This window comes from Schistocerca nitens, chromosome 9 (assembly GCF_023898315.1).
Source record: "Schistocerca nitens isolate TAMUIC-IGC-003100 chromosome 9, iqSchNite1.1, whole genome shotgun sequence".
NCBI lineage: Eukaryota > Metazoa > Arthropoda > Insecta > Orthoptera > Acrididae > Schistocerca > Schistocerca nitens.
Window position 1 is genome coordinate 79,564,189 of NC_064622.1, and position 22,094 is coordinate 79,586,282.

Genomic DNA, 22,094 nt, shown 5'->3' on the forward strand with positions numbered 1-22,094 from the left:
CATTTGGTTTTAGCGACCATCCAGCAGATATATATTTCACAAGAAAACAAGAAAGTTGTAAAAAATTGGATGTTGTAGAAAAAATGAATGTAACAGAAAAGTAAAGGAAGAATTTTGTGGTCTGAGAGCAAAAATGTATGCTTATAAAGCTGGTGATCAGATAGAAAAAAATCGAATGGTATTAGGAAACATGTTGTTTAAAATAAAATAAGCTAAGAAGATTATATAGATTATTTGTTCAATAGCACAGAATAGTACAGAACTATGAATTTAAAATGAAGCATGAAACATCAAATTTCTTCAATTGAGGTAAACAAAAAGCCGTTGAGTGCCTTTGATGACAAAATATATATTCTGGAAAATAAAATAGATGCATTGCCATATGGATGTTATTGATTGTTCTGTAATTCTCAATGTGATAGGGTCCACAATTGTGCTGAATTTTTTTGAAAGATTTCTGGAAGCCTTCAGCCACCATTCTCTTTATTTCATGTATGATTGTATAATTTTGGCTTTAGGCCATTTGCAAGTACTTTATGGATGATTTTTAGTCGTAGATTACATCATGTATGTCATTGCTCCTAGACACCATGTTATGCTCATAAAATAAATCCAATATGTTCACACTATCTTAGGAGAAACAATGTATATGACATAATCTACTACTAAAAAATCATCCATAAAATACTTGAAAATGTCCTAAGGCCGGAATTGCACAATTCTACATGAAACAAAGAGAATGGCAGCTGAAGGTTTCAAGAAATCTTTCAAAAAATTATTCATTATTATTACATTCATAATCAAATACTTCAATTCCAGTGTATTGCATATGGTTTCTGCTCTCTCTTTAGAAGTATATGATATATACAATTTAATAAGAAAAACAAAAAAAGCGTAATAACATTTTTTCTATATAAGTGGAGCCTCTACTCAAGAAGCTCAATAATGCAAGCAACCCAAATTTTTTTTTAAAAATAGTGAACTACAAGTAAATGTTTTATATTATATTACTGGATGCGAATATTTTAATAGCAGATGGTGAAAAATTTGTATGGGGTTTAATAATGAGTTTAAGAAGTAGATATTTGAAATTAATAACTAATTGTGGCTTTCATTTTTTGAAGATGGACAGATTAAATTAGATACAATGGATTAAAGACAACGAATAATAATAATACTGAGTTTCATGATTTGGAATTTTTATTTTAACTGAGATTTTTTAATTTTATTACTCTTACATGCTACTGTGCTGGCACTTACATTTTTTCACAAATGAGTCAGATCTCAGTAGTTTCTTACAAAATCTTGATTGATGCCCAAAATATTATTTGAATAATAAAATTGTTAAAAATTTGCATATAAAAACTGTTTTTATTATAAAATAATGTTATGACAGGGAGCAATGTATGCTGATAAACCAACTGTTCCTCTACTGTGCACAGTACACAATGCTGGGAAATGTGTTTGTGTCCTTACACATTTAGTATTTACATATTTTAAACGCCACACCATAACACTGCCTCCTCTGTACTTCACTGCTGGCACTACACATGATGGCAGGTAATGTTCTCCAGCCATTCGCCTAATCGAAATCCTTCCATTGAACTGCTATAGGATACAGTGTGATTCATCTTTCCCAATCACTCGTTTCCAGTAAGACAGTCGTTGTGCTAGCTACCTGCTGATAGCAGTTTGGAACACACAAGTGATTTTTTACGCTTATTTCATGCGATTTCTTATAACCACTATTCATAGTGGTCGATGGTCCCAGTCCATCAGCGTGTGGGGTCTGCATGGTCTTGGTTTGGTCATGGCTGTTCCTTAGCGTTTCCACTTCTCGTCACCAACAGTCGGGGAGCTTTAGAAGTATTGAAAAGTTGCTGACGGCTTTATTACTCAGGTGACAGCCAATGACTAGTCCACAGTCGAAGTCACTCAGGTCTCCTAGCCGGCCGAATCTCCTCTTTCTGCGTCTTTGTTGAGAAGAAAGTATTCCCAACCTCCATTTACACTGGTGGGTTTGTCTTCCATGATATCTAGTGGTCAATTGTTGTGCTGTTATGATACAGGATACCATGAACTGATGATGTATTTGTGGAGCCCGTGACCGTATTTTCAAATGTCTAATAATCGACTCTCTCTTTGCAGTTACCAATCAACGAAGGATTTTGGAGCTGCCCTGACTCAACAGCCATGTGGTGAAATGCTGGAAACTTTCCTGGGCGTTGGAGCAACAGCCTGTGATACACGTTTCTCATCAACTCTGTCCTCCTCTTTCGCACCTTCTGTTTCTGTTTCAAACAAAAACCAATATATTTTCTGTTAATAAAATGTCAGGGTTGTGTATCTTCGCCATTCACTGACAGTTTCCCTACTCTCGTACTTCTACTTTATTAAACACAGAGGAAACAATGTGGCAACTGTGATAATCGCTACACTGCAACCATCTCATGTTATTTCTTACAAGCATTAGTTTTCTACTTCGGTGATGTTAAGTGTTGGTTATTATTTGTGTGGTTTCCAGTGTCAGCTACTACTCTTTAGTTCGTGAGAAGTTTAGCAATATTATAGCCTCTGCATAGCAGTGAATCAGGTAGAGTGCTATTTAATTCATATTCTTCAGACGTTTGAGTTTCTATATTGTCTATACGACTTTGTTTAGTGGGGAAACCCACATCGAAGTAAAATAATCGAGAGTTTTCAGATCATGTTTCACAATCAATTCGACATAAAAATTTTCGTTGTGATATTTTTTTCGAGCAAAGACCTGATACAGCAGGTCTAGAGCCTCTGATATACAACCAAAGAAACAAACTACCAAGGTGGAAGAAGGGACGAAATAATATGTTTTTCCCTTTATTGTTATTTCATCCCTCCCTCACGCAGAAAGTAGGTGGGCGCCGGTTGGGAGGAGGGGGGGGGGAATAGTGACGGGGCTGTTCTGATTCACTATCAAGAAACATATATGAAAGTGGTTTTAAGAGCTGACTAGTTCTGAATTACTAAATTTTATAAATTGCATTTGTGATGACTTTTCTGAGATGTTCTTAAATAAGAGATGTCGCTTTCTTTAAATGCTTTTTTGCTAATTGAGAGGTCAGTAATAGGCGTTGAGTGTTTACAAAGAATGTGTGACTGACGGAGGTGGCCCAGGAACAGAGCTGTTCGAAAGTAAGAGAAAAAACGGGGATATGAAGCACTCTTTCATATGGGGGGGGGGGGGGGGAGGAGTGTCCTGTTAAGGCTGGGAGGATGGTTAAATCACTGGGTGGATTTCGTGTTTAGTTAGGAGGTGGCTGTAAGTTTCGTTGGAGCGGGATGTGGTGGATGAAAGTAGATGTAAGGTGGGCTATGCTAATACCAGCGGTGAATAGTAGTAGAGATAAACAGAAATGAAACCCATTGGGTGGTTAGTGTAAAGTCTGAGGCAGGTATAGGAATCTCAAGGTGTTCTCTCTGAGAGAGGGGGATAGGGTTAGGGGCGGAAGGATTAAGAAAAATGGTTCAAATGGTTCTGAGCACTATGGGACTCAACTGCTGAGGTCATAAGTCCCCTAGAACTTAGAACTACTTAAACCTAACTAACCTAAGGACAACACACACATCCATGCCCGGGGCAGGATTCGAACCTGCGACCGTAGCGGTCGCGCGGTTCCAGACTGTAGCGCCAGAACCGCTCGGCCACTAGCGGCCGGCATATTAAGAAGATTATGCAGGAGTATGATGTGGCAGAGGACACAGATACAGAAGACGAAGTGCAAAATTTTCGAAGATTTGGAGGGAGGGTTAGAGCTTTTTGTGCTGCGAAAATCATGTCGTCATTGGCATAATAGTGGTTTATCTTCACATCGACAAGCTGTGAAAAGCACATATTCGTCTTTAACACTGAATAGAAGACATGTCAAATAAAATAATTTTTCTTTTTGTTCAACATTTATCCTTCCGCTTGTGATGGACAATAGCCCATCCGTTAGTTGGCGATTATTACAATTATGTTAATTCTGTGTCCACATACACCAGTTACGAAGGGGACGACAATGGTGTCCGCTCCCTGCTGTACACTTTGTTTGTGTACAAGGGGAATTCAATAAAGCAGGTTGGTTTTATTCAGGATTCTAATACACCACAGGATTCCCCATTCTTTTGGCTACAAAAACCTATTATTTCAGTATTTTAAACATAGCTGCACAACAGCAACGGTTCCACGTATTAAAATTATTAACAGCCGACCAGTTGCAATGGATAAAGAATTCTTTACCTAGGTTTCAACAAATTTAAATTTGTCTTCTTCAGAAGGTGGCAATTTTACATTAGTTTGGATTGATGTATCATCGCCGTTTTTACAAATGTCGGCATAAATCCATTTGTCAAAATTACAATATAGCCCTAGAAATAGGGTTTGTCACGTAAATATAAATTAGTACATGGATGTTGCAGAGCTCATTTATATTTACGTGACAAACCCTATTTCTAGGTCTATATTTTAATTTTGACAAATGGATTTATGCCGACATTTGTAAAAACGGCGATGATACATCAATCCATACTAATGTAAAATTGCCACCTTCTGAAGAAGACAAATTTAAATTTGTTGAAACCTAGGTAAAGAATTCTTTATCCATTGCAACTGGTCGGCTGTTAATAATTTTAATACCCTATTATTTCCTCAAGACCTGTATGCTCGTATGGTACGACTCTACACGTTGACGTCGGAGCTAAAGTATTGCTGCATAAATAATCTACCCATAAACCACGTACTGCATCCCTTCCTTCATTTTGCACAGGTGGTCCTTCGTTGCTCTTCTGTAGGCGGCGAGGAATGCATAGGGTACACACACTGAGTATCCCAGCTGTTGAACGAGTGTGTCAGCACTACCCACAGAGACGTCCAGTTGAGCAGCGAGGTGTTCGACTGTAACTCGTCGATCACCTCGAGTGAGAGTGTCCGCACGTTCCCAGTTTGCAGAAGACGCAGCTGTGTGGGGCCGGCCGATCTTGTAGATGAAAGACACCTCACCCGACTGCTCACCATGCTTTTTTAACTGCCAGGTTTCCCTTTACATTCTGCAAGCGCCTATGAATATCTGCGATACTCTAGTTTTCCGCCAAAAGAAACTCAATGGCATCACCGATACAGACGCCATTTTGAAGGCTAGACAGCGCCGGCACCTATCCGAACTTCATGAAATTGTAGGGGCTGAAGTGGAAACATTCAAAGATGTCCCACAACAATTTCCGCTCTTTCCAATCAAAATTGACGGAAAATTTTGCGTGTTCCTTTCTGGGGAGTACGTGGAAAGCTGAGAACCTCACTTAGGTTGTATATAAATATCAAATCATAAATTAAAAGATTCTAAAGTAATTAATAATAATGCGCAATGGCCTCGTCTAGACCAAGCTTTCGTATTTCGTAACTTATGTTGTGGAGTATCCTAGCTTAAGAATATCGACGAAGATAATGATACTCGTTGTTATCCACTACCGGGAACGTATAGAAATTAAATAAATTGTAAAGTGATTGTAGAATCGTACAGCAAAAGGCAATAAAGAATAAAAAATTGAAACTACAACAAATTGTTTCCCACCGCACATTAACATAAGAAACTGCATTCGAATACTTGAGGCGAGAGCAGGAAGTGAAGAACAAGCTGGGGAAACGTAAAAGGTAGCAGAAAAGGAGACACTATTGACACTGAAGATACATGCAAAGAACTGAAAATAAAAGTAGCTCTGAAGCACACTGATGAATATAAACAAAAATGCTTCATACAGAAACAGATCCAGACACCACAACACCAGCCAGAGTTTGGAATGATAGGACGGTAGAAACATCGGACGCGCTTGGCGACCTCAGGAAGACTGCTGTATCAGTAACCTGCAATGGGACTACACATCCGAATACGGGTGAGAGTGACGATGAACTTACTTTAGCCTTCTTGCTTCGTTCCGTGTTTTCATCAGAGAAGCTAAGAGCCATTTCATTAATAGGAGCAGATGGTTAGGAAAATTGTAGATTAAATATGTGCAAATCTGGACATTTCCTATCGAATGATAACGCTCTTATATTTTTTTATTTATTGTCTTTCAGTTCATCTGTAAAATGTCTAATAAGACAGGCAATGAAGTTAAAAAATAGCGAAGAATGCTTACATTCTAATGAGTAGCAATCAGCGCTAATATTTTCAGTGAGTTTATATACACGCATCAGATCGAAAAGCCAGGTAAGAGGATGGTGCGTGTTGCACTGAATGTATTGTTGTTGTCTTCACTCCGAAGACTGGTTTGGTGTATAACTCCACGTTAGTCTATCCTCTTCAGGCCTCTTCATCCCGAATAACTACCGAAATCTACATCCATTTCAACCTGATTACCGTATTCAAGTCTTCCCTCTACAGTTTTACCTCCAACGCTGTGTCATGTACACGAATACCATAAGAGTACGTATCACCAGTCACTGCTCATACTTTATGTTGCTGAGCTACCCAGACACGACTGCCCTCTCAGCTGACTTCTGCAGGAGCTTTCTTATATTGTATAAACTCTGCTCACCTCGGTATCTTTTTGGATAAGCACCTCCGAGAAAACTGAATTGATGGAGCGTGTTTTAAGCGCAACCTATGGACTGCTTCACTCCGCAGTCAGCTGCACGACTTTGTGGAACTTTCTGTCTGGTTAGAACTGCAGTTGTGATGGATGGACATGAGTCTTGCATATGTAACCCAGTAAGGAATGCGGCCGCGAAAACGGGGTCTGGGTTCTAATGCGAATCACTGTGAAGTGTGAGGCAAAGGATAATTTTCATCGCAGCTCTTATTAAGGTTTCATCCCGTTCGATTCACGGATGGAACGTGAGAGATTGGTTGCATTTACACCTATGTGCTCTTAAAAATATAGTATTGATGTTGCACCATAACTTTTATTTAATAGTTCGATATGAGGAGGAGGAGGAGAATAGCGTTTAACGTCCCGTCGACAACGAGGTCATTAGAGACGGAGCGCAAGCTCGGGTGAGGGAAGGATGGGGAAGAAATTCGGCCGTGCCCTTTCAAAGGAACCATCCCGGCATTTGCCTGAAGCGATTTAGGGAAATCACGGCAAACCTAAATCAGGATGGCCGGAGACGGGATTGAACCGTCGTCCTCCCGAATGCGAGTCCAGTGTGCTAACCACTGCGCCACCTCGCTCGGTATAGTTCGATATGAACCGGCTTCCGGGTTTCTAGGTCATCCTCAGTTAATTTAAAACTGAACAGTCCACACGACATCAGCGTGAGTTCATAGGCGGATAAGGATTGTTTTTCGAAGACATATGACATTTTACTACCATCTATCGATAAAAATGTAGAAGCGTATTGAAACAGACGCAGAAGGTCTGAACAAATGAATCTTATATTACTTCAAACTCAAAGGGTAAAAGTGAAGGAATGTATAAGCAAAAAACGTCGAACAAGTGAACAATGGAACAGACTATTATCTGACATGGACGAACCGGCGAATGTGATGGAAAGCTTGTGAAAAAGCGTAGTGTGGAGAGAGGGGACTGGGGAAAGGAGTCTATTGAAGTGTGGATGTGGAACACTTATAATAACCATATTACCTAATGGTGAGAAAAATATTAATTGGATGCTGCCTTCGTAAGTTTGCTCATCAAGGACGGTGTCAGAGTATTTTTATTGGTGTTTATTAATAGTCAGGATTCCAAAAAAATGGTTCAAATGGCTTTGAGCACTATGCGACTTAACTTCTGAGGTCATCAGTCGCCTAGAACTTAGAACTAATTAAACCTAACTTACCTAAAGACATTGCACACATCCATGCCCGAGGCAGGATTCGAACCTGCGACCGTAGCGGTCGCTCGGTTCCAGACTGTAGCGCCTAGAACCGCACGGCCACACCGGCCGGCTCAAAATTTCAAGTAACCTTAGTTTTTGTCTCTAATTCATTTATGGAGAACGTCACATTTAATTTAACAAGAATGACATTCAAAGGGTATTCAGCAAAGGTGCAATCTTTCTTTCTTTCAGTCTCCAGTTCTTTTCATTCTCAGTCAGATTGGTTGTACACCTACGTGATTGACTGACATATAATTTGCACACAGACTGCGGAAATCCTATAAATTACACACTGTTTTAAAGGTAGAATCTTGTCTTTAGTGTTGAACAGAATGCGAGCAATACTATTGCTAGTACAATTTTTTAATTTAAATTTGTAGGGCACTGTGTTCAATGCTTTAGTAAAAAAGGATATAAGTTATTGCAAGTGATCAGAGGGAATTACAGGGTGTTTCGAAAGGACTGATGCGATTTCACTAGGCTATATACCTCCTACATGGATGCAGATAGAGTACTGGGGTTCGCTTTAAGTTACGCACAGGAGTACGAAGTTATTATTTTGAAAACAACTGCCTGATATTACAAGAGTTTATATTTTACATGCATGCAAATATAACGTGGCGTACTTCTTAAATTACCTTCCAGATAAAAGGTGCACGACAAACCTTCGCTTGAAGTGAGACTCGTGCCACAGTTTTGAGAGCACGTTTGAGTCACTGCATTCAATGATGTTCCTAAGTAGCGACGCAGTACACTCAAAGTTGTTGAAAGCGGACGCGCAAAGACGCAGACTCTGAGGCAGCTCACTGTTAAGAAATCCTCTTACACGAAGGTGCATCTGAGCTGCACCTGCTGAAACGGATAACACAAGACGTGTGTAGCTGTTGTGTTGCCTCTGTCCTGACTCTCCACGCATTGTGTGATGAATGTATATTTTAATAATGTGTATGAAATCTTATGGGACTTAACTGCTAAGCTCATCAGTCCCTAAGCTTACACACTAATTAACCTAAGTTATCCTAAGGACAAACACACACACACCCATGCCCGAGGGAGGACTCGAACCTCCGCCGGGACCAGCCGCACAGTCCATGACTGCAGCGCCACAGACCGCTCGGCTAAACCCGCGCGGCTGTGTGATGAACATGCGAGCTATCTGAGTCTGGGAGACACCTATCTCCAACTGCTAGTATAGGCAACATATGGCAGGTGAACTTCTATATTCGACGCTGAAGTTAAAATACCAGCTACGTTTCATCTTTATTAAAAGTCTTGCAAAAACTGACGAGTCTTTTTGAAACACCTCGTACAATAAATTACGAAGTTTGTAGGAAGGTCATCGGTCTGGGTGAAAATCTCGAAATACAAGCATAGGCAGATGATATTACAGCTACAGGAGGTGGACAAAAAGTATAGGTGCACCAAAGAAACAACACACATTACTATGCCTAACACGGTGTAGTGAAGCCATTGGCATTCAAAAACAGCTTCCAGTCATCTAGGAATTGATAAATGCAGGTGCTGTATGGCTTTAAAGGGAGTCTTCTACCATTCTACCTGGAGAATAGTGGCAAGTTTAGGTTCAAAATGGTTCAAATGGCTCTGAGCACTATGGGATTCAACTTCTGGGGTCATCAGTCCCCTAGAACTTAGAACTATTTAAACATAACTAACCTAAGGACATGACACACATCCATGCCCGAGGCAGGATTAGAACCTGCGACCGTAGCGATCGCGTGGTTCCAGACTGTAGCACCTAGAAACGCTCGGCCACTCCGGCCGGCGGCAAGTTTAGGTAACGATGATGGAGGTGGATAGCGATCACGTACCTCTCTCTCTAAAGTAGACCACATAACCTCAGTGCCATTGAGATCTGGTGACTGTGACAGCCAGGAGATATCTGACAAAGCATTTTCGTGCACACATAACCAATCCTGGACGATGTGAGCGCTGTTATCAGGGTCTCTGTCGTCTGGCAACACCGTTTAGGAACAAACATTGCACCATGGGATGGTCCTATCAGCCAAACTGGTCGCCCAACCCTTGGCAGTAATGCCACCTTGAAGGGTAACCAAAGCTCCTATGAAATACCACGCTATGGCTGCCCAAATCATCGGTGGAACCCAAGTCATATTCCACTCTTGGGACCTAAACTCGGCCAGAAGTTGGAAACAGTGGTAAACAAGACTAGTGCGACATTCTTCCATTGCTCCCCAGTCCAGGTTTTACGGCTTGGGCACCGCGTTTTCCTGTCAAGCGCATCTGCATCTCTGATGAGTGGTCTTTGAATTCAAACTCACCCTGCAATTCCCTGCTTATGGAGATCCCTTTCTCATATTTTGACGCCGACAGTGTTCTCGAGAGCAACATTCAGTTCTGCAGTGACTTTTGCAGCTATCGTCTTCTTATTTTTCGTCACAGTCATGACCGTCCACTGCGATCACTCAATACACACTTTGACCGCGTTGAGACAGCGGATGATGGTTTCCCGCTTTTCCTGTATGCAGTTTAATATCTACGATCCAGCGTCTCTTGAAAGACCAGACACGACACTTCGGCTCCCTTGGTTTAGAAGTGCGCACTATGCGAGCACCAACAATGTACCTACGTTCGAATTCACTTAGCTCCGACATAATGCACGCACGGCTACACAGAACATTGCTCTGATTGCGACTGACACTTGCAACGTACTGAGGACGTTGCACAGGTGCCGTACATGGTCAAATACAACAGCACAACCTGTAGGCTTGGCTAGCGTCTACATTTTTGTTCAAGCTCGCATTTCCCGCGGTGTTTCCATACTTTTATCCATGCCCTGTATAGTACAGTCAGGAGGAGAAGTGATGAAAAGAGTGAAGTAGTGCAAGGAAGATGGGCTTGTGAATCAACATAAAAAAGTTGCAAATGATAGAAGGATGAACAGTTACGTGCCTGGGGATCTATAGGCGGGAGAGATGAGGTTGTAGGTACTTGAGAACTATAAATGCTTGGAATCATGCTTCAAGTGGAGGAATAATGTCTAGCTAGGAGTAAAGGAACGAATCGTTAATGCTTCCAAATCATATAACAACCTAACACCAATCATGAAATCATGGGTAATCTCTGCTGTTGCTGTGGTCTTAAGTGCGAAGTGTAATTTGATGGAGTTGATGGAGTTCTCCGTGCACTTACAGTAGAGCAGCACGTCCTCGAGAAAAATTACGGCACGTAGTTTCCTCTTGCTTTCAGCCGTTCGCAGTACCAGCATAGCAGGGCTGTTTTGATTGATGTTACAAGGCCAGATCTGTCAATATCATCCAGACTGTTGCCCCTGCAACTACTGAAAAGGCTGCTGCTCCTCTTCAGGAACCACACGTTTGTCTGGCCTCTCAACAGATAACCCTCCGTTGTGGTTGCACCTACAGTAAGACTATCTGCATCGCTGAGGCACGCAAGCCACCTCTCCGACGGGGCAAGGTCCGTGGTTCGTGGGTTGCTTTACGAAAGTTAAAACGGACGCACGTAATTGCCCAATACAGTTATGTGGCACAGAATGAGTGTCACCAACAGCTATAGACAAAAACTGATTGTGTATGAAAGAAACATCATAAGAGATACGCGCTATGATGAATCACCACAATATCGTACAAGAAGCAAAGGCCATGCGAGTGCAATGGCCTTCACATGTTGCGAGCATGTAGATGGTATTCCAAATGTAGTGTTGATAGGAAGACCACGAGCTAGATCGAGATGGAAGGATGGAGTACGGAAAGACGTGCAACATTTAGGGTTCAAAAATGGTTCAAATGGCTACGATCACTATGCGACTTAACTTCCGAGGTCATCAGTCGCCTAGAACTTAGAACTAATTAAAGCTAACTAACCTAAGGACATCACACACATCCATGCCCGAGGCAGGATTCGAATCTGCGACCGCAGCGGTCGCTCGGTTCCCGACTGTAGCGCCTAGAACCGCACGGCCACTCCGGCCGGCGAACAGTTAGGGTCCCCAGGAAACGAGATTGAAGCTGCACAGGACTCGATCTGATCTAGGCATTCTGTAAGGTCGCTGCATGATCTGTAAGCAAGTAACTAAGTAGAAATACTTTGGGGAATTTGAAGTGATGTCGACTGAGATTTGAGCTATTGAGTTTTGCCGTCGGGGAGGACGTATATGTCCTTGAGCAGACGCAGTAATTAGCAGGATGTTCTTGGAAAGCATCGTGGGTAGCCTTCACGTGAGTCGACATAAATCAACTGTACTTGTTCTCACGGCGTTTCACCTCGAGCACACAACACAATGGGCGGCTGGAACAGTGAGAATTTCGACGCTCACGTTAGTTGGCAGTACAGCTTTCAGTCTTAGAAGCGTCATTTAGACCGATAGCTTGAAGGATTGCAGACGAGTCCTTGAAAAGTTGCGGGAACATGGTGATAACAATTCTGTCAGTACGACAACCAGAACACCCGTTTCATTGCCTTGTAACATTAATAAAACTACTGTGGAGAGACTGCAATGAATCACCGACTCAAACAGGCAACCCACAGTAGAACATTATGCATAGCAAACACATTAAAATTACACAGAGGTTTACCAGAATTCATAAGTCTATTTACGTTCAAAGACGACTAGCTACAAGTACATCATGCAAGATACCCGGTGTATAGTGGCCAGGTATAGCAGAGTATTCGGTACCATCTGTCGATTTTGACCAATGACGTTATCACAAGGCTCTAAATGCAACACAAACATGATTTGTAAATCGTTCGAGCCACCGAAACAAGGTTCCCGTCTAATTAGAATACCCAAAATGAGTGAGTGTATTTCTTCGCCATTAATATTCAAAATTTTGCTTGCATTAGCTGCTAGTAAACCTTTCGGGATGTGAGCTCGTGGTCCAAGAAACTCTTTTGCTCCTGACGTTTCGTCCAGGACTCCGCTGGACATCCTCAGAGGCGCTCCTGTGCTGAATCTTGCTGACTGACCGGTCGCACGTCCGAGAGCGATATATATACTGCAGGAAAAGGGGCGTGGACGAAGTAATACGTGATGAGCAGAGATAATCCTTGTCAAAGATAAAACTTGACTATCGATTGTCGTCTTGTCAAATACAAAATTGCCTAGCAACTCTGCAGAGCTACTGACCATATGTCGCTAAGTTTCATTGCCTCCTCTTCCCTATTAAAATTGTCCTGATGCTCATAAATATCAATGGATTCTCTTATTGTCGTGGATAATAATTTCACGTTGTAGATAAAATGTCTGTTTCAGAAACCTTCACTTCGTGGTTTCCTGACTGAAGAGCATGCTCTGCTACAGCTGATTTCTCTATTTTTCCTAGTCGGCAAAGACTTTTGTACTCTTTTAGTGGTGTATTTAGGCTCCCGTTGGTAGTTCCAATATAGACTTTACCACACATACACGGAATTTTTTATACACCACATGTCGACAGAGAAGGGCGGGAGCAGCAGAGTTTCTTGGACTACGGCCTTACATTCCGAAAGGTTTACTAGCAGCTATGTCATCCGGTCGTGAAAACCTTCATTCTTTGCTTGTATTTCCACCTGAATCGTTCCTTTAACTTCATTAATTTCAATTGATAAACGTGCTTCGGCGAACTGCTGGTATCAGATACAAACTGAAATCAGCGCTCGATACATGGTCTCATGCAAAAACAGTACCACCTGTGTCAAAAAATGCGGTGCCTGATGACTGCTGTATGGCGATTAATGTTTCGTAATTGAAGTTACGGAAGTTACATTTGGGATCTAGACGAAGACCGTAGTCAAGAATAGAATGGGATGCATACACCGCTAGGCTGAATCTATTATGTTGTCTCTGCTAAGGAATGTTCTGCGATAGCTATACCACAAAAATAACACTTTAGAGTAGTTTTCGAATTGAAAGCCTATAACGCAGCGTTTTAGATTTATTATTTAACTGCATAAAATGTTATTACAAAAGTTACGATTCATCGAACTATAAAATAAAAAATAAAAGAAAGATCTTTTAACACTTCGGTCTCTGAATTCCTCTTTCTAAGGAAGTTGCAGTTTTTGGCTTCATGGTAGTAGCTTACACAGAAAAATGCATTATCTTATAACAGCATTAGCTTTTACGTTGTTGTTGTTTGCCTACAACGACCGTAGCAATTACCACGAGAGTTCTGTTTATTGCGCTACAACGACGGGTACAGACGTTGTAATGCTTTAACAGGGATGTTGACGAATTTTTTGTTTCCTGTTGGCAGTAGTATAGCTGTTATAACCAAAACTATGTTTTTTATAAAAATAAACTTGTATTTGAGAAACGCATAGCTCTATTTGACTTTTGCATATCTCGAAAAAACACTAACATATCGCGCGTCGTCTTCACGTGATACTGTACACTGCCTGTCACACACTGTGGACCTTAAGACAGCGTGTTTGTCTGCTGCGATATCTCGTTGACGAAGGTCTGAAAATGGGTTTCCGAGCTTCAGCAGCTCAAGAATCTGCATAAAGCGACATGACGTCAGAAAAGGTCAGGTTTGGATCAAATGAGATACGTAACAAGTCGACCTACCATTAAATCGAACTCACTTGAAATTGCCAAAGTTTCGTTAACCATTCTTTTAAATGAGTCAGTGATTTCGGGATCTGAAGTGGTGTTGCGCAGCGCTGGTGTCCTGTAAGCTGTGCCAAATGGAATTTGCGCCAATTGAAATATACATCCAGAAAAGGTCGACTAATCCCTCCGTCTGAAATCAGTGACTTTCCCAGCAGTTGGGCGAGCTGAGGCCCCTTACGCCGGGTACTGATGAAGAGGACTGCAGATGTACGGACCAGAACTCGACTGTTTGACGCATTTACAAAAGTTTTGCTTATGACCGAACCGTTAAAAATTACAATGGAAAATATAAACACGAAATTATGGAAAATAAATTTAACAATGGTGTCTCTTCTACGTGACAAAGCATTTTTATAAATTAATTGAAAATAAATATGGTCTTTACCTGAGGATCGACGTATGGTAAATGTAATACGACGTAAAAATAACTAAACGGCCAAAAATGTACGCGCATACTGGTGGGTGACAAAAATTGTATACTGTGTGTCCCAGTGGCAATGGTCAATGTTCAGGGATATAACAGGATTCGAAGCAAAAAGCTCCAATAAACTTGGGGTCTCAAATGGGTACGTTAGAAGCTATGCGCACTTGTTCAGTAGATGTGTTTCACAGAAGCGAAGATGAACAAGTGCTCAAAGCTCGTAACTCATGCTCTTTAGAGCCCACGTTTACTGGACGTTTTTTGGTTAGCAGTGGTGTGTACAGGTCGTCCTGGGTAGAACGGTTCGCACATGTTGTATTACGTTTAGGTGCTCCAAGGTGGACAGAGGAATTGTGACGTTGTTGTTATTGTGGTCTTCAGTCCTGAGACTGGTTTGATGCAGCTCAGCATGTTACTCTATCCTGTGCAAGCTTCTTCATCTCCCAGTACCTACTGCAACCTACATCCTTCTGAATCTGTTTGGTGTATTCATCTCTTGGTCTCCCTCTACGATTTTTACCCTCCACGCTGCACTCCAGTACTAAATTTGTGATCCCTTGATGCCTCAGAACATGTCCTACCAACCGATCCCTTCTTCTAGTCAAGTTGTGCCACAAACTTCTCTTCTCCCCAATCCTATTTAATACCTCCTCATTATTTATGTGATCTACCCATCTAACCTTCAGCATTCTTCTGTAGCACCACATTTCGAAATCTTCTATTCTCTTCTTGTCTAAACTATTTATCGTCCATGTTTGACTTCCATACATGGGTACACTCCATACAAATACTTTCAGAAACGACTTCCTGACACTTAAATCTATACTCGATGTTAACAAATTTCTCTTTTTCAGAAACGCTTTCCTTGCCATTGCCAGTCTACATTTTATATCTTCTCTACTTCGACCATCATCAGTTAATTTGCTCCCCAAATAGCAAAACTCCTTTACTACCTTAAGTGTCTCATTTCCTAATCTAATTCCCTCAGCATCACCCGACTTAATTCGACTACATTCCATAATCCTCGTTTTGCTTTTGTTGATGTTCATCTTATACCCTCCTTTCATGACACTGTCCATTCCGTTCAACTGCTCTTCCAAATCCTTTGCTGTCTCTGACAGAATTACAATGTCATCGGCGAACCTCAAAGTTTTTATTTCTTCTCCATGGATTTTAATACCTACTCCGAATTTTTCTTTTGTTTTCTTCACTGCTTGCTCAATATACAGATTGAATAACATCGGGGATAGGCTACAAGCCTGTCCCACTCCCTTCCCAACCAGTGCTTCCCTTTTATGTCCCTCGACTCTTATAACTGCTCAATGGCTCTGAGCACTATGGGACTTAACAGCTATGGTCATCAGTCCTCTTATAACTGCCATCTGGTTGCTGTACAAATTGTAAATAGCCTTTCGCTCCCTATATTTTACCCCTGCCACCTTCAGAATTTGAAAGAAAGTATTCCAGTCAACATTGTCAAAAGCTTTCTCTAAGTCTACAAATGCAGGAATTGTGACAGAGCAAACAAATTAGTGACCCACAAATAGACACACTGCAGTACTTGATTAAAGTTGTACAGCAACTCGCTGGATGCGCTCGCGGACAGGTACAAGTAAGCATTGGCCTGCCAAGGCGTGCCGTACTGAATATTATGCCAACAAGCGTATGCCCAACCTGGGCGCCACACTGCCTATCACTGTAGTAGACACCTGCCCCTATGCGAAGGCTATAGGCGACACCACTTGCAGACTAAATCTCGCAGGTTGATCGCCACAACAAACTGTGGCTACGAACTGCACCTCTGGAACTTCGCACTAGAACTGTAGTACGCCAACGCCGAACATGAACCGTCCGTTGCTGCCTGTGGCCGCCGCTTATCACAATAAGGAAGTCCTTCTCATTGGCGGCGGCGCAGAGGTTGCTTATTTGACCGCGAACTTCAAAGCGCCGCCCGTGGCGCCAATCGGTAACTGTTTCAACGTGGCAGCTCCAGCTGCGTCCATTGGCGAGGACTTTTTTTTTCACTAGCTGCTTATATTTTATGACCCACCGTCTAATTTCTTATGGTGGGTCGTATGTTGCCACTTAGCCGCTGTGACTGGGTCCGGGGTCCGGAGTGACAAAGTAACACCACACCGGCTCCCGTCCCCACTCACACCGTTGCCCGTGTCCCGCCACGTGGAGGCGGGCTCTATTTGTTTACATCCATTTGATATCTTTTTTTTGTGCAGCATTAGAATAACTTATAACTAATACAAAATCAAGTAAGATATTAATATACAAAACGAAATTAAATATTGAGAAAGAAGGAAGGGAGAGAACTGAATAGAGAAGGGATAGGTATAATATTGCCCGTCACCTGGTTGTGGGCGGCGGCCCGGGTCTTGGAATGACCCTCAAGACGCTGGCCGTTGCTCACCATGCCTTTAACATCTACCATCCTAAAAACTAACTTAACTAGAAGAGATTAGAGTACGTTAGAACTAGAAACTAAGACTAAGACCTCCATGTCCAGCCTGCTAAACTTTTTACGATATACAATAGAGAAGTAACTGATTTTGTGCTTGGCTCAAAGTTGCTAATGAAAGGGTACTTGTGGTAAAAGTAATAAAGGTAATGACGCTAACGGTTTGTGTTGAGCCTACAAGGCTCCTAGTAGGGTACATCAGGCGCAAGCACCTCCCGGCCCCGCCGACAACACGACCTCAACGGTGGTTTTCCCCGATCTACCATAGGTATCCGTCGGGTTGGGCTCAAAAGAGAGGAACCACAATTAAGATCCTTCCATCCAGGACGTGCGCCGCCTCTTACCAGGGGGCGTAGGTCCCTTGAAGAGGTGCCTAACTTTAAGCTTCAGATCAGAAGTTATTAGTGTAGTGGAGGTTGAGGTATAGGCTGTGTAGGTTGATTGTACAAACAGTTCACGCTGAGCCAATGAGACTTACAATGATACGTGGTGTGGCAGTTAGAACCTTCCGGCCCCACCAGCAACACAGCCTGAACGGTGGTTTTCCCCGATCTACCATAGGTATCCGTCGGGTTGGGCTCAAAAGAGAGGGACCACAATTAAGATCCTTCCATCCGGACTGTTCGCTGCCTCTTAACGGAAAGCGTAGGTCCCTTGAAGCTCTTATTAGACGTGGAGATGCTGTTAACTATTTACATATAAAGTGCAATCTGTTTTTAGCATTGTGTGTGACTTGTGCACCTCTTGTCGGTTGTTCCACTCTGTTCTCTGAATTTGACTTGGTTGACACTATGGATCATCCACGCTGGACGCTTCAATATCTGTGTTGGTGCCCTGGTCTGTATCTGTTTCTTCTTCATCACTCGTGGTGCTAATCATATCTGTGTGCCCCTGGGCATCGTGACATCTGTTTGGACCGACTTGCCTTCGGTAGGGTCTGTTGCGCAAGTATTCTATTTGTAGGATCTTCGAGATTTCGTCCGTTAGTTCGTTGAGTTCAGTCCACCTTTCCGGGTCGCGTATTATGGAATATAGTTCGTTCTGTGTGTTCAGGCGATTTGTGTGTACTGTGTGTCTTATGTTCGTGCGTTGTCCGCAGAAGAAGACAGTATGTTCAGGGGAACCTTCTTCCCCGCATGTGCATCTATTAGTCTGCTGCAGACTCAGGCGGTACAGGTGCGTAGGATAAGGGCCATGTCCTGTGATGAAATGTACCATACCGCGGCTGGGATCAATATGTTTTAGTTTTAGTCTTTCCCGGATGTCAGGGAAGAAGTTGTATACACTGCGGCCCTTATCGCTGTTGGCCCACTCGCTCTGCCAGGTATCCACTCGCCATGCTCTGAGTTGGCGTGTTGTCTCAATCGGTACACCAGTGATCTGCCGAACCTGGTCTATTCTCCCCATCCTAAGCCAGTACATTGCTGCGCGGTACCTGATGGTGATATCTATGGGGAAGATTCCCATGACGACACATACTGCGTCATTTGATGTTGTGTTGAATGCCCCTGTTAGTCGAAGTAGAACACTTCTTTGGCCTCGACGTACAATGGTTCTGTTGGTTGAGAGATTTAACCTGTGGGCCCACGTACTGGCAGCAAAGCATAGTACTGACTCGAAGAGAGCGCAATGGTATGTTCGTGTCACTGACAGGGGTAGTCTGAATTGTTCCGAATTTAGCCTAGCCAGTTTGTGTAGTATCTTTTCTGCTTTGTTTGTGCATATTCGCATGTGTTCGTGGAAGTTCAATCGTTCATCAATGTATACCACTAGATAGCGTGTGACTGCTAGTCTTTTTATGTTTGTGTCCCCGAGTTTGACTATTGGGTTCCTGCGCAGGATACCCTTTAGCAATGTATAAGTTGTTTTGTTTTCTGCTATCTTTATTATCTGTGCACCATTGGGTTATTGTCCTAAGTGTTCCATTGGCTCTTTCTTCTAGCTGGGCACGGTTATTTGCTGAAACTACGACGAGTAGATCATCAGCATAAGCGACAGCTCCATCTGTCAAGATGTGCTCCTCTAGTATCTGTAGGAGCGGTTCTATAACTATGTCCCAGAAGATGGGGCCACAGATCGACCCTTGTGGACAGCCTTCTGTAATTCGTTTAATCACTTTCTGGTTGTCCATTTGCCAAACGACCGTTCTGTCTCTGCAGTAGTCCATGAAACTATTATACAGGGACTCCGGTACCTGCAGGTGTCTGAGCCTCTTGAACAAGGCCGGCCACCAGAGGTTGTCGAAGGCACCTGAGATGTCTATCAGAATTGCAAGTGTGTATTTGGAGGGTGTGTCGTGTACTATTTGGAGTGCTCTGTTAATTGCGTCGTCTATAGATTTCCCTTCCCTGAAGCCGTATTGGTGTGGTGTCAGTCCCCGTAGTGTTCGGTACGCTTGTAGTCTTTTGCAGAGTAGTTTTTCTTGTACTTTACCGAGTGTATTGATAAGGCAAATTGGTCTGTATGACTTGGGGTCTGATGGGTCTTTGTCTGGAGCCTTTTTGATGATAACCGCCTTCGAGGTCTTCCACACTGCAGGCACACGGCCCAGCCTTAATGCATCGTTTAACAACGTTGTGAGAAACGGGGTGATCTGCGGTGCAATTTGTTTCAGTACCTCAGAGTGGATACCATCCGGTCCAGGCGCCTTTTTGTTTTTGAGTTCTGAGATCGCTGTCGCCACTTCTTCCTGCGGAAATGGACAGGTGACGGTTGGTGTGGTGTATACTGTGTCTACTTCGCGTCTCAGTGCTGCATGTTGTGGTGTGTCTGTGTCTGCGATGTCGTCGGGCAGGAGTTTGCTCAGCAGGAACTCCGCTGTGCGTCTCCAGCCGTTAGTCATCTCACCATCCTCCTGTCGCAGCGTTCCCAGAACCAGTGGGCTCTTAATTTTCTCTGTCACGATTTTGTATGGTTCCCCCCAAATGTTTAGTTGTGTTTGTGCTGCTACATGGCTGTTCCAATGGTCTTTCCTGGTCTTATTCAGCTCAAGTTTATATTTGTCCTTGGCAAGCCGGTAGTCGTGTAGTCATAATTGTCTTTCTCTATCTGAAATTGCTTGTTGGTAAAGCTTACGTTTACGTTTTGAGTCTTGTTTGAGTCGTGTTAATTGTGTAGTCCAGGGAATATTTTGGTGTTTTGTCATTCTTTGTGTGGGTATGCAGGTGTTCTGTGTGTGTGTGATGATATCCGTCAGCATGTGTGCTCTGTAATCAGTGTCTTGCGGTATGTGCTCATGTATTTTTTGTCTGACCCTGTCCCAGTCTGTTTTGTCAAATAATAGTCTTTTTGGTAGTGCTTCTGTGTTGACATTTGGTGTACCACTTAAGGTAGGTGTGATGATGTTGTGGTCGCTAGCAGTGATCTGGTCATGTACGGTCCGGTCTCGTACGTGGTTGATGGCGGCATTATTAACGAGGCTGATGTCTATGTTTGATGAATGACCGTTGTGTCCGATGTGAGTCGGGTGATGTCCTTCCTTGTTGAGTACGTGTAGTCTGTTTTCTTGGATGATGTCATTTATTATTCTACCTCTGTCGTCAGTTCTGTCTGAATGCCACAGGGTTGATGTGGCATTTATGTCTGCATAGATGACAAGTTTTTTGTTGCCAGCGTATTGCGCAACATCTCTGATGAGGTCTGCGTATGGTTTGATGCAATGACAGAATTGGGCGTACAGCGACGCGATGATCCAAGTATCCCCCTTGTATGTGACTTCAACTGTAACTTGGTGCTCGGAACAGAGTTCTGTAATTTTGACTGGATGTATTTCTTTGTTTAGGATTATGACAGATGCCATGTAGCCTGTCCCCTCCGCAACTGTCACCGCACTTGGAGGAAAGTTGGGGATATGCCCTTGTCTAATGTAGGGCTCCTGTATGCACAGAATGTCACTTTTTAGTTCACGTAGGACCCGTGGGAGCTCAGAATTTACAAGTATACTCCGCATAGCATTAAGCTGTGCTATTAGCAGTTTGGGTGTTTAACTGTGGCGTAGCACTTGCTGCCAGTTTGACTGTAATCGAAGTATGTCCTCCCATGAGCCCTTACGTGATCCTCGTAAAGTTTGTCCATATCGAATGGTTCCTCCCTGCGGGCGCACACCTGCATGAGCAGATCTAGTAGGCTGTCTGGATCTGTTGGAATATTCTCCGTTTTGAGAATCAGTCTATCGGTTTGCTCTGATGTACGGAAACAAACAGATTGGCCGTACGGGTGTAGGGTGCGGATGAGCATCTGCTGTGCCGTCTCTAAGATGTCTCTTTTTTCTAGCCTACTTAATTTTACATTTATGTCTAGCTTATCGTAACTAAAAATATCGGTGTCGATGGAGTGTGTTGGCGTCTCTGCAGCCGTGACGTGTCGTGATGGTGTAGTGGCGTTGCTGTGCACCTCTGCGGGGGGCGCTGGATTGGTTTCCTCGTTGGTTGTTGTGGGGGTTTCCTTGGGCGTCGGCATTGAGGTTGTTGGTTGGGGGGCTGCGAAGGTGTTGGTATATCAGGGGTATGCACTTTCGTATCACTAGGTTCTGAGGCAGCCTGCGACTGCCGCGATTGGTCGTCACACGCTTTCACTTTCTTGACTCTCTTAGGCTGTTTGGGTTTTCTATGCGGTTTTAGTTTCCTAAAGGCTGTGATGATTCGTTTGTTTTTTGTGTGTGTTTCGTTTGTGCAGTCTTGATGTGTATCAGATGTGTTGGTTGTTTGTGCCTCCATTCTACATTGGTTTGACGTGATTTGGTTCCCACTTGACTGCTCGTCTACGCTATCTCTGACAGACATAACAG

General features: G+C 42.9%; 1 protein-coding gene and 1 long non-coding RNA gene across 3 annotated transcripts in view; one reads left to right on the top strand and one right to left on the bottom strand.

Moving 5' to 3' along the window:
• LOC126203201 (protease inhibitors-like) overlaps nt 1–2,346 on the top strand; it is a 72,713-nt gene extending 70,367 nt beyond the window's left edge. The window contains exon 5 of the mRNA XM_049937446.1: nt 2,149–2,346. The gene's annotated coding sequence lies outside the window, so the exon portion shown is untranslated. The remainder of the gene's footprint in view (nt 1–2,148) is intronic.
• The window catches only part of LOC126203202 (uncharacterized), an 83,529-nt gene that overhangs the window by 7,303 nt on the left and 54,132 nt on the right, over nt 1–22,094 (bottom strand). The window lies entirely within an intron of this gene.